Here is a 20238-nt window from a genome sequence, read left to right as displayed (position 1 = left end):
TTCTGCTTTTCAACGCAAATGGTCCACCGTTTCACAAGCTTTCTGATACCTTCTGCAAAAAATGTTTTTGGTTGCGCAGCAAGCCACGTATGCAACCATCTCGAACTGACTTTTTAAAAGTTAAGCCTGTTATGCATGGCTAATGTGCGTATTGTTTGCCACGTCACTCGTCTGTTATTCAGAACTATATCACGCACTTGTTCAATATTGGCACCAGTTACGGCTGCAGATGGACGCCCGGATCTTTCCCCATCCTTCACGCTTGCGCGACCCCTTTTGAACTGTTCAATCCACTTTGCTGTGGCAAAACATAGTCCCCGTATATTGCTGAAAGTCTTCTATGAACTTCCGCTCCTGGTACACCCTCAGACCACAAAAAACGGATTACGCAACGCTGTTCTTCCTTGGTGCAAACAGAGAGTAGCGCGGCCATCTTTACATCGCAACATCGCATACTGCTGATCGGATAACGCTGAAACCTACAACAGACATAAATTACGGTGCCGTCCAGCGACTGGTGAGCACACAACGCCATAGAGACAACCTAAAGAAAATTAGAGGAAAATTGATTATACTTATTTACTTGCCTACGTATATATATAATCCACACCTGAATTTTACATAACACTCTAGTAGACGTAATGTTACAATTTGGAAAATAATAAACTATTCGTATGCACATTAAAACATTGTTTGTACTTTACGGAACGCAACACATTTATAGGGGATTATCACACAAAGTGTCCTAGATTAACAATTATGAACCATAAAGGTGGTGATGCAAAATACTTGAGCAGTCTTTGGTAATGCCTCTTATGGTGTTGTTAAGTGTATTTCTGGGGATACCTAACCCTTTCAAGATACTCCAGGTGTATTTTGTAGTACCTCCTATGCTACCAAAAGTCAATCCTTTAACTCACCAATGCTCAAGTCGAGTGTTGTAATATTCGCTTTCTTTTCTATGTCAACCTCAATCGCCTGCTCAATATCTCTTTCAGGACGAATAGTGGGATAGAACATTCCCCGTAGAAGACACATAGCAGTGGCGTATACTGAGGGCTACCAAGGCTATCAGTGAAGCCCAAACCTCAAATGCGAGCGATAGAAATCTAAAGCACATTATATTGTAAGCATCTGACACATTGTTCCATTTGCAAACCTTGAAAGCAATGAGAAAACACGTCGCACGTATTTCTGAGAACAAGGCTTCGGAGACTGATATTGCAGCCCAGACTCTCGTCCCTTCCCATCGACTCGCCTCACGCGGCTTGCTGCTGTCTGCCTACTGGTGCGGGGACCGGCGGAGGATAGCTGTGCTAGGCTTCGGTCCGTCAGATCGCCACTGCTGTCACCATGCGTTACTCATCGTATATACTTCCTCACCTCACCCTTCTGTCTTAACTATTGCACCCGTCCACCTCCCGAGTCCCAGACTAGCATTTATCTCAGGGGTGTCGGTTCATTATTTAAGTCATCAAATATAAATATAACGGCATAAATAGAACACGGGAATGAACGGAGCAATTAAAATTAAAAATGGGGAAGGCTCGATTGTAAACTTGAATTTAAGGACTCCATGATAGGACTAGGAAGTGACTGTTAACTTTAAAAAGGGCATCAACTAACTACAATAAAAAGATTATGAGAATGGTTTCCTTTGAAATAATTTGCCAGAAAAAGCAGTTTATTACGCCATCCGACGTACGAAACTTTGATACATTTGGCAACGATATTTAAATTTTCCACACCTGTTACATAAACAAATCACTTGCTATACCGCAAGTGGTACCAATATCGTGCTGGGTTGCTTCTGAAATAAAATGACATTTTGAGGTATAATTTACGGATCGATTCCATTTGAATCGAACCGTTGTTCAAGGATATAGCTTCCTTCTATCGGGAGCCCGAGCATAACCCATGTTACGGTCGGCTTCTCGATTTAACTAAGATGATGTACTCCGGCTATATACATTTTTCCGAGACCGGTACTCGGACTGGGTAATGTTTCTCGTGAATTACGAAAAATGGATTACACGGACAGTTCCTCTCTTACGATGTCCAGCTGATGCCATACCACAGAATTAGCATTTACATTTTATTTACATATGATCTGAAATGTTACAAAGTAGCCTCAGTAGACTACTGCCACAGATGAGATAACGAGAAGCGGTGGGAAACACCTTGGCAATGACCCCCCTCGCATCGCGGGCGAAGTAAACAAACACACCAGGTATTACTGTAACATCGTCCCGTACGGAAACCGTACGATAACGAGGCAACAAAATGATTATAATATTTATCATACTTATTATTCAACATACGAATAGAGGGATGTTGTCACAAATAATTTAATCCACTATCGTCAGAATATTCATGAAATTATCATCCTTGAAATTATTATTATTATTATTATTATTATTATTATTATTATTATTATTATTATTATCATTATTATTATTATTATTATTATTCAACGGTTCCTGGCATTGTCACGTTTGATTAATATCGTCATTATTATGCGGAACGCAAACACAAATGGTTATTACTGTTATTATTATTATATCCCTCTTGTGGTTATTATTATTATTAATGAATAGGTGACTTAAGATATTATTATTATTAACGGCACTCAAGAGGTTATTATTATTATTATTAATGAACCGGTCACTTCCGCCAAAATATATTAAGATATCGGTCGCAATTACAATTGTTTCACTGATCAACCAACGACATCATTACTGTTATTATTATGACAAGTATTATTAATCTGACCGCGATGATTTAACGTCGTCCTTACATTGTTATTATTATTATTATCGGTTGCATATTCTCATTTAGATTCCCGTTTAACATCTTTATCAACGCTCATTTAATTAAAGCGGTCCAATCCTTTATCTGCAATATTTATTATTATTATTATCACGACATCATGATTGTCATCGCTCGTCATTACAATGATTACACTACACGATCATTTATGTGGACTCTGAACTCTCATTATCCTTAAATCCGTAGTATCTCGACGAATAGCTGTGCAGTCTATTTATTTCGTACATGCTGTCACGGGTTCGAATTCTACCCGCTACGTAACTCAGTATTTCTCTGTGACACTGCCCGTACATTTTACACTCATTTCAATATCCTAAGTGTCTCTCGTACGGAATTTATTTCCTTTTCTATCTCAATATTCCTTGATTCATTTATTTCCCACAGAATTATCAACTGACTTATTTATTCACTTCTGACATCGTACGACCTTTTATTATCTGACTGCAGATTCTTTAACATTTTTCTATCTCATTTTGATCTACGCCTTAGTTCATTCTCCACAAATAATCGTAACATATGGAAATTATATTTACCAAAATTTGACAATCATGGTTTCGTAATATTAGTCCTACGTGTTCCGGCTAATGAATTGCAAATTTAAGACACGACATTTATACGTAAAAAATTATTGGACCGTAATTTAAACCACACGTTCATTAACATGTACGGATTATTAGCACCGATCTTAAATTTCAATATTATTAATTTATCAAATTAAGTTACCACACACTTTAATTCCGAATTAAAAAACGACATCCCGTCATTAAATGATTCCAGATAAACTCAACACGTGATCACTTGACTTTTATTATTACGCGCGGCTCACTAAATATCCGATATCACATGAATTATTATTATATCCAAATTTAAAAAATATATATTCTTCTTTAAAAAAAAGTAGTTTTATTTTTATTTATTATTATTATTAATTTAAAAAATTAATTTTCGCCTGTTACACGGTAGTCCACTCTTAATATGTTTAACGCATAACCCCTTTCACAAATTCGATTTATTCTGGCACTAATCAATCCAGATATGATTTACTTGGAAATTTATTATTATAATCGCTTCTCACAAATTTGAACAACTTCACTTTGAAAATATGAACATACTAATCACAACAAAACACAACTGGTATGTCGAAGCTGGATTTTCCTTCAGTGTCATTACATAGCTCGTTAAAATGACAAAACAGAAAAACACATATCGGGTCTATTTAACTATCATAACCAAAATCAAATGAAAGAGAATTATTCTTGAATACAAAGAAATTAAGAATGCATGCATGACTTAACGTACTACCCTATATCTACAAAATTTACATCTACAACAAACTGACTACAGAAAAAGACCCGATTATTTACATTGTTATTATTTACTACTGTCCGTGCTACAAATTTAGGATGGGGTCGTTAAGCGCCTCATCTTGTTACAGAAGGTAACCAAGTATAATCAAATTATTCCCATTTTTCCCAATCACGCTAACATTTCCCAAATATTATTTACATTGTTATGTACTCATCTTAGTTTCTCGGTATTCCATTACAGCTTTGCAGATGAGAGGCTCCTTTCGGCCCCTCTCTGCATTTTACTCCTCCATTCTTGATGGCGTAGTTCCACAAAAGATTTCCTGGCACATTACCATTTTACACTAATACCTTAATTAACACAAAACTTCACCATTTACAACGTTAACACTGAATACTTTAACTTTTATACAACAAATTAATATCCTAGACCCAAAAATTTAATATTTTACACTATTTTAATCTTCGTCCAATTACCGCACAATGGACCTGGACACGTACGACGAGGTGTCAACTTTTACGCCCGTCGCGATTTATGTCGTCTGACGCGATACGCCCGTTTCATACGGCACTCTTGAAGTGTTCATGATAGCGGTTCGATATTGCAAAGTACAGGCTATTATTCCCTTAAAGTACTGTTCGTCACACAGTCTGTTATGTACGTACTTATTGTGGTACAATTTATATTACTCTCTTACAGTGCAATTAATTTACTTCACTGATATTTATAACTGACAAACACTGTCCTACGTTAACTATTTCCAGTTCATGTTGCTTGAGCGCTATCACATTTTACAAACACTGGCGGATGCTCGCGCCATAAATGTTAAGTTACTGTATGCCCGTAAAATTCGAAGTTAGCTGCGACCGACGGTTCACCTCCAGAGATTCATTTCAAGTGTGTTGGCGAGGATCCCTTGTCCCGTATATATGGATGAAGCTTTCTCCCGCGGATTCATTGACGTCATACCCCTTAGGGAGGGGGTGGATTTTTAATATCGGTACTGAGCCGTATCCTACCGGCCCATAATAATAATTGGAATATTATTTGACCAAACATGTGAAATTTATTCATGAAAGTTACAGTCTTAACATGTGAAAGCATCGTATCCTAAGATAGTTGATACCGGATGTTGAGCAAGACAGTGGTTCGCTGGATGTTGCTTCATATTTCCGTATGACCGTGAGAAAAGATAGCGTACCCAAGCGTTGGCAAGGATCGACACGTGTATTAGATGCTGACCAAGCAAGATATTTCAGCCAATGGGAACTTAGGGATTTGGCAAACCTGGAGGCTACACCGCGCCAAATATTAATTCCAGGATGACCAACGTGCTCTGTGGATAAAGTCAGTTTCTGTAAGAGATCGGTTTTTCCACAGTTTCTGAAGTTAGATATATTTGGAAATGTATTATAGAAATTGGTGGAAGAGATTTGCTAGTGTTTGAGCTGTGTTTGGTAAATATATTACAATAAGTATTATGTCATCATACATGACGAACTCCCTGATTGGTGGTTGGTTCAGACACCCGGGAACCCCAACATTATTGGCGTCACCGAAGCCTCCTCAGTAACCCTTAGCTCTGGAGAGCGTCACTCTGTAGTAAAAGTTTGCACAGTGCGGATGTATTAACTTTGTGACTGGCGTTATTTCAGTAATAGTAACTGGTTATCATTGATACTGTAAATTGTGCAGTCGCAATATTTACTGTACTTCAGTAAATGAAATAGTACAATTTTGGCAGAGTTTACTTTCAAGTGATAAAGACGGTGTTCAGTAACCGCTGAGTAACAAGTGTGGTGGAAACGTGCTATTGTTTTACTATTTCGCGACGGGCGCGTATTCGCGTGGAACTTCCGTACCGAACCGTGGGCTGCTTTAAAAACTGTGTTTTTACCCTTGAAGTGAAGTGTGTTATATATATGTGAATCAGTGTGTTAGCTGATCTGGTAAAAGAAAGGTTATCTCGGCTCGCAGCATTAAGCAGTGAAGAGGTTATCAATAATAGTCTTCTGTGTTCCAGTGAATTGTTTTCCAGCAAGGTGATGGATACACCTGTAGAGGAAGGAAGTGCATTCCCACATGTTAATGCTGTGATTAACATGGAGTAAACACAAAAGCAGTGGGGATGTAAGCTGCTATCCTGGTTTCCCGAGAGTCACGTAGAATGTAAAGTAAGACGCATGTATTATTTACCGCATGATATGTAAGTTATGTTAAGGTACTAGGGCAGTGTAGATAGAATTTTAATTTTCATATAAAGTAAGCCTGACGGCATGTGTTTGTTTAATTTTGTTACTATGATAGATTCGGATACGAGATTAATGCATGTTTATTTTATTTTCATTTTGATTTATGAGTAGATGTTTGGGAAAATGAGGGATTGATAGGATCAGTTATTATTGTAAATATAGTACTTAGTGTAGGATATTCCGAGTTTTCCTTAAATATATAGGCTAGAAGGGCTAGATCGACAGGTTCATTTTTATATTACGTCAAACACGTATCAATTCATTTTATTTCGGTTATTCAGAGAGACAGGTATAGCTATTTTGCATGATGCATGGTTTTACAGAAGCTGCCAGAAGGAGCTGCAGAACGTCGTTGTTAAATTAAGATCTTTGAAGTTAAGTTGGATTCTGTTTGCCTGATGGTCTGCCAAGGACTCGAACTGCGTCTCATTATGTGGAAAGGCCAGTGGGATTCATGAGGAATAATGAGATAATAATTGCATGCTGAATTATAATGTATTGGTGCAGGCTGATGGTATGCCTGACAAGATAGAGTATTATGCAGATGTGTGTGCCTGCTTAGTGTCTTCTGAGTGTATATTGTGATCAGAATGGACAGTGTTAATTGCAGACTATTGAGTCTGATGTTGTTAAATGGCCCAAGCATGCTAAGAAGCAATGAATATACGGGAGTTTCAGTGTAGTTGATGATGGGCGTTATCTCATGGCAAGCAGATTCCTGGCCTGTGTTATCGGCATGTGTGAAAGAGACAGTATTTCCTTGCGGCGGCCACGGGAGACAAAATCCAATCTTTAGCGTAGTGGAGTTCTATATTTCTTTACAGCTCGTAATCTACCCGGAAGTACATGACGGATGACCGCGCTGTTGAGCGCTCAAACGCAGCAGAAGGAGGCAATGTTGCCCATTGCTTTCTTCATGATATCAAGGATTATTTATATGTTTTTCTCTTACAGGATGGTTTTACCTTATTATTTATGATTGTATACCCTGTCTCGTTGTTTTTTAAAGGGAACAGCCCGAGTGCTGAAGTATTGTTGGTTTATCTAGTTCTGTCTAGATCTTTTGTAGTGAACCGGGATTCACATTAGAAGCAGTGTAGCATTTAAGACTTTACTCGATATCCGATGTACATATATGTTTAGTTTGATTATTTGATTTGCTGTAAATATAGTGTAGGATTTGCCCCTAGTATTTTGCATACCTTACATAGCGTCCGATGCGTCTTAATTATTTTTCTTTCCGTCGTAATACGGAAATAGTTTGACGACTCTCGGGAGTAATTTAAATTTGAAACCGTATCGTTGGGATGCGATAGTGTGAAACTCCATACGGAAATAACACATGGCAGTGTTTGCGTACACTTGTTGCCATATAACATAAACATTGGACTATAAGAAGAAACTCAATCTTGATGTATATTAATGTTCTTTGTTGAACTTGTTTTTCTTTTAATGTCAAATTTGTACAATTATTCAATTAACGTTTCTAATTTCGAATTATTTTTACACTTTGAGTTTATTTTTCTTTTACAAAATTTTTATTTTTCTTGATTCAATTTATTTTCGTGTGATTTGATCGGGGATATTTGTTAATAAATCCATCACCCCCTATGATTGTTTCTCATTCGTGTTATACCTCCATTTCCTGTCATTGTTTGATATTTTAGTGTAGAACTTCGACTTTTTATCCTGACCCAATCGACAACCAACCCACACTCTGCCCAACCCTGAGTTAGTCGGATGTTCATACAGGAATGGAGGCATCGTCCTAGAGGTTATTTACCCCTGGGTACGGTACAGTACTTGCACTCCGAATTGGACGTTAAAATTTACATCAAATTAATCCACTCCGCTAGCATATCTGCTGGATTAAATATGAACTCCTTGCGATCACAGATTTAGGAGATACGGGTGGATTTAGCTCCTCACATTTCGCGCCTTCGGAAGCGTCCCTTACAACGTGGTCTTTGTCCAGCCAATGAGATTCAAGCTGTCTGGTTTCCAAGAAATCCAGCCTTCAATTTATTTAATTTGCCAATAATTATTGATTATTTTTCCATGCGTGACATCTAATAAATTCATTACATCGATCCGTGTACTCACAATAATTGATTACTGATTACTTTTGAAGTTACGAGAATATCTCATCCATCATTCCTTAAGATGGTATCCCTGAGTCTTACATCAAATTTTTACGATTGGCCGGCAAGCGGTCACGTGATTTAAATCTCCACCTGCCCGAACCTAGGCTAGCGAATGTACTCGCAACCGCTGTAGTTTTCCATGACGGCACGGAAATCTCCGTCCTGCCAAAAATATCCCAACGTATTACTCATGCAGCGAGCTTCCTAAAACTATCCCTTTCTCTTTCTGACCAAGACTTATTTGTAGACTTGTATTTCCTTGTTCGCCAACTAATGAGATCCCCTGCTGTGAGGTAGCTAAATGTTGGTGTGTCGAGCTAATCCGTCAGGCTCCAGTCTGTCGTCCTTCCTTCGCTCCGATTTCGACATTACATATATGAAATGCTTTCAACTACACTTCTGTATTTCAATAAATGTACCATATATTATTTTATCGATCAAATCATGACTGACTATGGACCTATGTCACTCGGGTTCATCTTCCTCTTGCCCAGGTAAAAAATATCTAGTGAGCATCATGAGATTTTTTTATGATGTGTTCATATCATCAATATCATGATTTGACATCGGATCCTCTGTTCTGCGACGGCTATTGATTTCATCTCTCAGCATCTGGTTCCTGAACCTTAACTCATCGTTCTGTCTTTCGATTTGATGGATCGTATTGTCAAATTCCTGCACGTCTCTGTCTATCTCTCCACACTCTGGACATGGCCTTGCTTCAATTGGTGTATGGATTACTTGGACTTCTTCTTCCCTTCCGTCTTCTTCTTCATCCTCTTCCTCGACATCATCTTCTTCCGGCTCGTCATCTGCTTCCTCTCGTTCATCCGCTGCTCCTAGTCACATCTCTTTGTTTCCTTGTCCCGAATCGAACGTCGGTGCATTTGGGTTCAAGTCGCTGCCCCCTTTCCTTGCTCTTTGGAATTGCAAGCTTTCCGCTCCTGTCGCTTCCTCATCAGGGCCTCGATCATGGATCGCCTCCTTCCGTTTTCTCTTGTTCAGCTCTTCTATGTACCGCCTAGACTCTTGGTATCTATCCTCCTTCTCCTGACGAGATCCTCCCTGGTAATATCTCGGGTTCCCTTGATTTCTAGATGGATACGGCCTATAATTATTTCTCTGGAATCCACGGTATCCCCTGTCAGCTCGAAAGTTACCTTGGTTGGTTTGCCGGTTGCCTTCCGCAAAATTCCTAGGTCTCGTCCATTGTCGCGGCTTCCACTCCGTATTATATGCTCGACGAGGTTCCGGATCAGTACTAGTTCCCTGGTTCTTTGTACTAGTGGTCTTCGGTTCGATTGTCCGTTCGATATTGTTCACCTGTTGGTCCCTGTTCCTAATTTGTCTCGGGTTCGAATGATGCGTTGTGAGGTCTAATTTACGTAACAAAGCCTCCACTTCGACAGCCGTCTGGACATTTGACGCTATCATCATTCGTTGGACCTCAAATGGCAATTGCATTCCAATGGCGCTAATCAATTCTGTTTCGCTCATTGGATTATCAAGCTCTCGTAGCTTGTGAAATTGTGCCACAAAGTAATCTGAGAATTTCGTGGGTGAAGATGTTGAGTATCGTCTGGAGTATACTTCCAGCCTTAACTCCTGCTGTTCCTGAATGCTCCAGAACTTTTGGAGAAAAGCCCGCCGAAATCCTTCAAAATCTTCAAAGGTATACAAGAAAGCCCTGAACCATACAGCTGGTGCTCCGTCTAGGAATTTCTCGACCGTTCGCAGTTGTCGCTCTACTGGTATCTTATTTTCATTTATATAACCGGCGATTTCCCGGATGAAACCTTTCGGGGTGATATGCCCACGGCCATCGAACCTTGGTGGCTTGTCATCAGACATCTTAATGACATGTACCACCGATGACGGGATAGCATTCGATGACGTAGACGACCCATGTCTGTTCTCAAACTTGAAACCGTTTGTGTCAGCTTGGGATAGGCCCCTTTCTTATGAATCCCCTGGTTATCATGGGGTTCGTACTCACGGTATTGGAGGTTAAAGTCTTGGCTAGACACTGACGGTTCCAACCTAGCCTTCAAAATCTCCAAGTCTTTTCGGATGTCATCCATTCCGTCGGGATTACTACTTGACATTTCTTTTGTGCCGGAAATTTGCCCATTATACGCCTTGCATTGTTCTAATAAGCGAACTTCCGTGTCGGCAAATGATTGGCCCTGTTCAATTAGGTCTTCCGTCCGCTGGAATAACGCTAGGTTTGCGTCTTCGCACTTGGTTATTCTATGGCTACGGTCTTCTAAATTTACAGTTAGCTCCTCGACTTTGTTTTTCAGTCCTGCTACGATTACAAGTGTACGTGCAGCTTTCCCACGTAACTCGTTCATGCCCTTGTCATGCTTGTCCAAGGTGCCAGCTATCTGCGCGCATTTTTCTTCTACTTGTCCCCGGACGATGTCATTCTCCTTCCGACATTCATCCCGAATTTCCTCCATGTGTGATTCTATGTTTTGTCTGTCAGTTAATCGTAAAGCGGCGAGTTCCTTGACACTAGCGTTCAACTTCTCCTTAATTTCTGCCCGTTCCATTTGAGCCTCATCTCTAACGCGGTCAACCCTTTCATTAATGATGGTAATGTATGAATCCATGTGCCCTTTTAATTCATCTTTCGCGAAGTGACATGTTTCCTGGACTTGAGTTAATTGGTCCCTAATTTCTCGTCCCATCGCTACGCTCGCGGCCTGAACTGCATCTATTTGTGCCTTGAGTTCTGTTTTATTAACTTCACACGCAGCCTGTACTTGGTCGATCTTATTCTCTAGTGAAACACTCGCGGCCTGTACTTGGTCTATCTTGTCAACAAGTTCATGTTTATTTGTATGAATTTTATGTTCTATTGAAACACTATTAGCCTGTACTTGGTCGATCTTATGAATAATTTCCTGTTTATCTGAAACGCTATCGGCCTGTAATTGATCCATATTCAAAGTTAAATTTCGTATTAAGTCCACTAACGTGCTATCGACCACCTTTCCCTGTCCATCTACCACTATGTCCTGGGGTCGCTCCCCACCGTCGTCAGACATTATAACTTTTCTTGAGAAAGCAAAAGGGCCGATCGGCCTCTCACCTTGCTGCACACGAAGGAATACGCTATTGGGTCTAGAACCTATCCTATGATATTATACCCCTACACTGACTTCCATTTAACAAAAAAAATTTGACTCTAAAACTTGTTTACATTTTCATGTCATTCAACTTGACTGCTAGCTTGCGCCTAAGATTTCACAATAAACTGCCCCAATATAACAACAACAACAACATTAAAAACAACGATGAAGTTGGAAATCTCCTGCCCTGAAATACGTTAATTTTAATGTATACCATCTCAGCCTCTTTTTAAATACTAACTTGAACTGGTGTTCAATAATATTTTTACCATTTCAAGCCTTCCTACATAACTGTTTATAATATTCATCTCATGTCCAATGACATTTAAATGGAGTCCTGAATTACCAAAATAATATTAAATTTCATATGGGAAAAAAAAGAGAAACATCAAATCTTCGAGCTTATTGAATTTCGAATCATTGCCAAACTTGAAGAGATTAGCAATGGATTATATTAATAAACTAGCCAAATCTAGCCCCGTTCAAAACTAACCTTACTCTAGTATGATATTACGTTACAAGTGAACACTCACTTGACCGTGATGCGGTCATCAATTAATAAAAATCAAAAATTTAAAAATATAAAATTTGAAAAAAAGAAGTATTAAAAAATTTTTACAATTGATTAGCAATGATATTGGCCTCTTTATAATGCAATCAAGATTCCCAGTGGGCACACAGTAAAATCTCACTTTGAACCAGCCATATTTCTTCTGGCCCAACTGCAACATGTCCTACAATTGGTCATCATTTTACTGATGTCAACCAACATGACTCGTAGTTCTTCCCTTCATTTGTTAGGCCCTCTCTGCCGTTCTTAAAGCACCACGTTGGGCAAGCCATTTTGCACCCGTCCACCTCCCGAGTCCCAGACTAGCATTTATCTCAGGGGTGTCGGTTCATTATTTAAGTCATCAAATATAAATATAACGGCATAAATAGAACACGGGAATGAACGGAGCAATTAAAATTAAAAATGGGGAAGGCTCGATTGTAAACTTGAATTTAAGGACTCCATGATAGGACTAGGAAGTGACTGTTAACTTTAAAAAGGGCATCAACTAACTACAATAAAAAGATTATGAGAATGGTTTCCTTTGAAATAATTTGCCAGAAAAAGCAGTTTATTACGCCATCCGACGTACGAAACTTTGATACATTTGGCAACGATATTTAAATTTTCCACACCTGTTACATAAACAAATCACTTGCTATACCGCAAGTGGTACCAATATCGTGCTGGGTTGCTTCTGAAATAAAATGACATTTTGAGGTATAATTTACGGATCGATTCCATTTGAATCGAACCGTTGTTCAAGGATATAGCTTCCTTCTATCGGGAGCCCGAGCATAACCCATGTTACGGTCGGCTTCTCGATTTAACTAAGATGATGTACTCCGGCTATATACATTTTTCCGAGACCGGTACTCGGACTGGGTAATGTTTCTCGTGAATTACGAAAAATGGATTACACGGACAGTTCCTCTCTTACGATGTCCAGCTGATGCCATACCACAGAATTAGCATTTACATTTTATTTACATATGATCTGAAATGTTACAAAGTAGCCTCAGTAGACTACTGCCACAGATGAGATAACGAGAAGCGGTGGGAAACACCTTGGCAATGACCCCCCTCGCATCGCGGGCGAAGTAAACAAACACACCAGGTATTACTGTAACATCGTCCCGTACGGAAACCGTACGATAACGAGGCAACAAAATGATTATAATATTTATCATACTTATTATTCAACATACGAATAGAGGGATGTTGTCACAAATAATTTAATCCACTATCGTCAGAATATTCATGAAATTATCATCCTTGAAATTATTATTATAATTATTATTATTATTATTATTATTATTATTATTATTATTATTATTATTATTGTACCGGGCGGTACACCTCCACGCCGCTAATTTAAAATTTGCGCCAGTTGAAACTCCTCTGCTGGAGGAAATCTGAACTTTATCTACGGTATTAATTTTCGGCTTTCTCAGAAGATGTCACCACGTGGAAATTTTGGAGTTTTTGAACTGTGTCATTTTTGATGTGTTTTTGTTTTGCTTGAAGTAAGAAGTGTGAACTTTCTCTTCTAGAGGACACTACTGAAAAACTACAATAGTGCACCCTAGTGCAAAGTGAAAGAACTGTTCTTTGGAGAAAATTTTATTTCAAAAGTTTGTTCTTTGTTAAATTTCTCTCAGTCATTGGTTAAGTTGGCAATATTATCCCTTTCCTTCCCCTTGTTTTGAATGTAGCCAATCCCGAATTTCTTCAATTAATTTTCCACCAATAATGTGTTTCTTCTTCATATTGTGTAGGGGTTTTATTTATCCACCAATAAAGTGATTGTGGGAGGGTGTTTTCTTTCCCCTAACGCCTCGAACCTTCCGCGAGAGCATATAAACTGCTGATTTTGGGTCTCTGCGCCACTTCTGTTCAATCCTTTGGTGTGTAAAGTACATAGCAGGGGGCGGGAAGCGCCTCTTTCTCCGGCAGCGGTCAACAACCAGGTAATGGCCGATTAATTTCTTCTTTTCTTGCTTGCTCAGCAGTTTAACTCTCGGGGCGGGTCCGAAGTTTTTCCATTATGTAACCTTCCTTAAAATGTAAAGAAACTTGTATCTATTCCATCTTTTAAACTGCATATCGGGATAGAGAGTGCTTAACCCTCTCGAGCTCCCATTCATATTGTTTTGAGGTGAACTTATTTTCTCAACCTATTCTTCCTTAACATTATGTAAATTTGTTGCTTTTCTAAAGTCACCTCTGTAGTATGGGATTAGCCCTTGCATTAGCGGCCTAGAGCCCGATCAGGTTTTAAACGAATGTATTAGGAGAGCAGATCGCCTCCTCCCAAATTGTTATTTTAGAGGCCATGTAATTTTCCTTTTTTTTAATTAATAGGCCTCAGTAGTTTGGGTATTTTACCCCTGTATCTAGGTCCTTAGAGGACAACTTGAAGGTGGAGTTTGGTGTGGCCTTTGATAGGCTTAAAGTTGAGAGCGAGTGGCTCTTTCTCGAAAATTGAGTGTTGTGTGCCTCGAGGAGGTTTTTTTCTGTGTAATTTAGTGCAAGTGCTCCTGAGCATGAATGGGGTTTTCTGCCCCTCTGTTAATACTTATTTTGAAGTAAGGTTGGGCTGATTGCCCAAGCATTGTGAAGTCTGGGCGCGAAGCCCAAATCCAGTAAATATTGTAACTATATTTTATTGACTTGCTACCTTGTACCTGCAATGCTTGTTATTTCTTTTTTTTTTGAAAAGAAAATATAACCAAATTAAATTTTAAATTAATTTTACTTCCGTAGCTTGAGACCTGTTCACCACCCCGCACCTTCTTTCACGCATAACTATCACAAAAACATGGTAACAAGTGGTAGCAGAGCGTGGTTGAATGGGTCTCATTTTAGCCCCTTTTGACGGCTAAACATTGTTCTGTTCCGAACTCTAACCATTTTCTCAGTTGCTGGAATTTTTGAGTTTTTCAAAATTGTTCTGTCATCATGCCCGGCCCTCGCGATGTTCTCCATCTTAACTATTTGCGCAAGGAGGAGTTGATCTATGAATTGACTATTAGAAATGTGCAATCTGGCGGCACGGTTGCGGTAGACACAAACAAGCTTAGAGATTCCCTTGATTTGCCCATTTCCATCCCCACCTTGGGAGAGAAAGAAATTGACGACTCTCTTTCCACGATCGTCGAGAATATTACTGGGCTAGCATCTGTAGTTAGTTTGTTTGATGAAAATGATCTTTCTCCTAATCAAATTAAGCGTGTGCAAACTAGGCTGTTTCATTTTTCAAATAGAGTTAACGATCTGTTGTCTCTAAAGTTGAATGACGTTCAGAAGAAGGAAGCTAGTACGCTGCTTGAAAATATTTCTGAATTATCTAGCAAGGTCACTCAATTGTTAGATGGGGAGGTTCCTCCCAAAAGCGATCTACCCACCACAGTGAATGTAGGTAGCGAGGAAGAGCCTACTAAGGGAGAAGTAAATAGGAAAACCATTGCTGCTCAAACGACCTCTGCCCCATTGGACGAGTCTGAACGCCGTAACTCATTAAATAATGTACGTTCGGAATTAACTTCCTTGCCATTGAAACCTTTCTCTACTATGTCACCCGGGTTTAGCAGCTTGCCTCATCCATTGGCAATGTTGCTCAGAGGCATCTCTAAGTTTTCCGTTAATACCACTAGTGACGTAATTTCATTTTTAAGATTTCTAGTTGAATTTCAGGATCATGCCCTTGTGTTTTCTCTTTCTCCACGTCAAATTTTGCAAATTATCTATCCTTATGCAATTGGTATTCTCTCTGACAAAATAGTAAGAGCATAGCCGAAAAGTCAGCTATTGAAGATTTTCATGCACACCTGCTTGCAAATTTTATTCCCGCCCGCGCGAGGTCATCTCTGATTCAGAAGTACTATTATCGAGTACAGAGATTGGATGAAAATCTGGCTGATTTCATACAAGACATTAAGTTTTATACTAGGGTGTTTGCCCTTCATTTTCCTGAAGATCTGATTGTACAGGCTATTGTAGAAGGAATTTCACCACCCTATAGGTCATATTTGTGTTTCGCGGCGTGCCCACAAACTTTCTCTGAACTTGAAGCATTGGCCGTCTCAGCGGAAGGAGTTAGATACGCCGATTCTTTGCGTGTCGCGAAAGAACCCCCTCCTTCTTTTAGTAATCCTCGGCCTCCACCTCGCCGACCAGTCAATCCCCGTAAATGTTATGCTTGCGGGTCGTCTTACCATCTTCGCAATAAGTGTCCACTGATCAAGTCTAGTAGGGCAAATAATGGAGCTGGTTCATCACAAGGCTGTTTTAAATGTGGGGCTTTCTCACATATCGCCAAGAATTGCCCAAACTCAAATAGCACCCCCTCCTGCTCAACTTCTGGTGCAAATTCTACCAATGCCAATAATAAAATGTGACTAGCGGCTTCGGCTGAGTCGATTAATTCCGCTTCTCAAGGCTCAGCCCCTGGCAAAAAGATCGTGAATTCAGGGAACGTTCAGTTTGCCGATCCATCTTTCGAATGCCCCAAACAATGTCTTAAGATTGCGGCGGATACCCCCGCACCGGTTCCTTTTCTTAAGATTGAGTTAAATAATGAACCTGTAACAGCTCTCTTAGATTCAGGCAGTGTTTGTTCGATTATTTCGGCTGAATGGTATTCTAAATTGAAATCTGTTTGTAAACTACCTGACTATGTCTCATCTCCTGTTCAATATGTTTCGGCTAATTCATCCCCATTAGAAATTCTAGGTTCTGTACAGGTCAAGATTCGTATTTTTAAATTTACATGGAAAACCAAACTGTTGGTGGCTAAGCATTTGTCTTGCCCCATCATACTGGGAGCGGACTTTATTTCTCACACTGGTCTTGTGCTCGATCTTCAGAGTAAGTCGTGCACATTCAAATTTGCGCTCGATTGTAAAATTCCCTTGTTAAAGTGTAATTCTGTATCATGCTCATCTATTTCGCCTACCCAGGATGAGATGTTGTTAGACCTTAGACATCTACCTGAGGAGCAGGCTGATAGTATTCGTAAATTATGTCAGTCATTTCCAGAGGTGTTCTCTGATACTCTTGGTGTTACTGACCTTATTGAATACAAAATTGAGGTCACGGATTCGATTCCTGTCCGTTTTCCACCATATAGGCTATCTCCACCTAAAATGAAGGCCCTGAAAGAAATCATAGATCAGATGTTGAAGGACGGTATTATTAGGCCCTCTAAGTCGGCGTATTCGTCACCTATTTTTCTAGTCCCGAAACCCCAAGGAGGCTTCAGGCCTGTCATTGATTATAGGGCTCTCAATCGGAAGGTGGTGTTACAATCTGTGCCCCTTCCTGACCTTCATTCTTGTTTTTCATGGTTTCGTAAGGCCAAGTTCTTTACTATCTTGGACTTGAATCAGGCCTATAATCAAATTCCCCTTGCCGAAGAGTCTAAACATCTTACAGCGTTTGCCACGGACTGGAATTTATACGAATACAACCGCGTGCCTTTCGGGCTCCCCACTGGAGCAGCTGTACTCACTAGGCTGCTAGATAGGGTCTTCTCCGACATCAAATTTGAGTACTTGTACCACTACTTGGATGATGTCGTCGTATTTTCAGAGACTTTTGAAGAACATCTAGATCATCTGCGAGAAGTTCTCGATCGCCTTCGTAAGGCTGGGTTAACTGTCAAGTTGTCCAAGGTTGCCTTTGCTAAGCCCTCTATGTCATTCCTAGGCCATATTGTGTCACCTGATGGTGTAGCAGTCGATCATTCTAGAACACAGGCCACCCGTGATTTTAAACCTCCCAAGGACGTTAAAGGTATCGCCAGGTTCATTGCTATGGTGAATTTCTTCAGGAAGTTTATTCCTAACTTCGCTAATAGAGCGGCGCCCTTAAACCTTCTTCGTAGGAAAGGCATCAAATTCGAGTGGGGTCCTTCTCAACAAGCCGCTTTTGAAGATCTTAAATTAGCTCTCTGTAATGCCCCTGTCCTTGCTATGCCTGATTTCTCAAAGCAATTCATCGTCCAAACCGACGCGTCGTCGTCAGCAGTAGCTGCAGTCCTTCTTCAAGAGACTGAACTAGGGAGGCGACCCATCGCCTATGCATCTAGGACTCTATCGGCTCAAGAAGCAAAATACTCCATTTATGAGCTAGAAGGTTTGGCAGTCTTATTCGCCTTAGAAAAGTTCCGTCTCTATCTTGAACATGTCAAATTCGACCTGGAGACAGATAATCAAGCCTTAAGCTGGGTCTTAGGTAGGCCGCGTCGTACTGGTCGTATAGCCCGTTGGGCCATCCGTATTTCTGCCTTCCAATTCGATGTCAGGCATATCCGTGGTACCGAAAATGTTGTTGCTGATGGACTCAGCCGTATGTTTTCCAACGACGTCGAGACCCACGAACCGGTCGACAGTTCATCACCTCCCGAGTCCATACTATCTGGTGTTAATGCCATCTTAACAGATGCTCCCATGCTCTTTAGGGATATCGAGAAATACCAACGTGAAGATCCGACGCTGGCTCCGATAATGGAAACCCTTTCTTCTGGCGAACATGTTGTCCCTTATGTTCTGAGGAATGGTGTTCTATGTTGCCCTTCGAGGCATGATAAGATGATGAAGGTTGTCGTTCCAGCTGTTCTTGTGCCTATGATCTTCAAATACTATCATGAGACCCCATTAGGGGGGCATCTTGGAATCTTTAAAACTCGTGAAAACATTCGTGAAAGGTTCATCTGGAAGGGTATGGACGGTGAAATCCGTGAACTAGTAAAAGCTTGTAAATCTTATTTGCTCAGTAAACCAACCATGTCCACCAAGGTAGGCCTTTTGTCTTCGCATCAAGCGTCGCGCCCCATGGAACGCCTGTATATTGATTATGTAGGACCCTTCCCCCAATCAAAGGGAAACGCCAACAAGTTCATCTTTGTATGCGTAGATGGTTTTACAAGATTTGCTTGGTTATTTCCGACTAAGCTGGCTACCGCTCAGTCCACTATTACTTGCCTAAATTCTATTTTTGCTTCTTTTGGTCCGTGCCAATATATTGTGTCTGATAATGCTAAGGCGTTTACATCAAATCTTTTTCGTAAATTCTGTTTTGACTTGTCCATCTCTCATGTAACTACTTCTGCTTATTACCCTCAACCATCTCTGGCTGAACGGGTTAACCGTAATCTCAGGTCCGCGCTTATTGCCTATCATCATGAAGATCATTCCAGGTGGGACACGTCCCTGCATTGGTTAGCTTTTGCTTTGAATTCGGTGGTTCATGAATCACATAAATTTACCCCAGCCTCTTTGATGTTCAAGTTTGTTCCCAACACGCCGCTCTCTAACCTCTGGTCTCTGAGTGACATTCTACCCGAGACAATAGATCCGGACAACATCAAAGATCTTTGGAAGAAGGCTAAAGCCAATCTTAAAGTCTCTCATGAAAAGGTTAGGGAAAGGTATGTTCGTGGACGGAGACCCACCCCTTTGAAGGTAGGTGACCAAGTTATGGTCAAGAACTTTGTTCCCGCGGGCAAGCTTGCCCCCAGATTTCATGGGCCTTGTATCATCCTCGATTTTCTTACGCCGGTTACGTTGTTAGTAAGCAATCCAGCCACCGAGAGGATATTTAGGGTTCACCTGTCACAGGTGAAACCAGTGTAAATTTTGGTGTTAACTTGCTTCATATTATTTTGAAAGAAATCGGAAGGTTATATTTTTTTTTTAGTTTTCACCTTTAAGGCATTCTGCCCCTTCTATAATATTGTGTTTTATAAGTAAGCAGTTTGTAAACCTCCCCCGAGCAGCTAAACTGCCATCCTATCCTTGTCACGGCCATTACCACGCTCCCGTCTCCTGCTCCACTCTACACAGTGGCTTAACTTATGCCATGGATATTTGCACGCCGCTGGCCCCTCAACCTCTCCACAAGCCTGTGCCCTCAAAAAAAAGTTGATGGTCCAACAATATTCTGCCGCCTAGCTTTAATGTTTCAGTGCCCCTACAGCCGCGCGGCGCTGTGCCGCGACTGGGTTTGAGGAT

At 40.3% G+C, this 20238-nt stretch overlaps 1 protein-coding gene across 1 annotated transcript in view; it reads right to left on the bottom strand.

Moving 5' to 3' along the window:
- The window catches only part of LOC136861384 (hemolymph lipopolysaccharide-binding protein), a 63386-nt gene that overhangs the window by 21058 nt on the left and 22090 nt on the right, over nt 1-20238 (bottom strand). The window lies entirely within an intron of this gene.

The sequence above is a fragment of the Anabrus simplex genome, chromosome 1 (assembly GCF_040414725.1).
Source record: "Anabrus simplex isolate iqAnaSimp1 chromosome 1, ASM4041472v1, whole genome shotgun sequence".
In the NCBI taxonomy this organism is placed as follows: domain Eukaryota; kingdom Metazoa; phylum Arthropoda; class Insecta; order Orthoptera; family Tettigoniidae; genus Anabrus; species Anabrus simplex.
The sequence above is the reverse complement of the archived record's forward strand: the minus strand, read 5'-3'. Positions and strand labels throughout refer to the sequence as shown.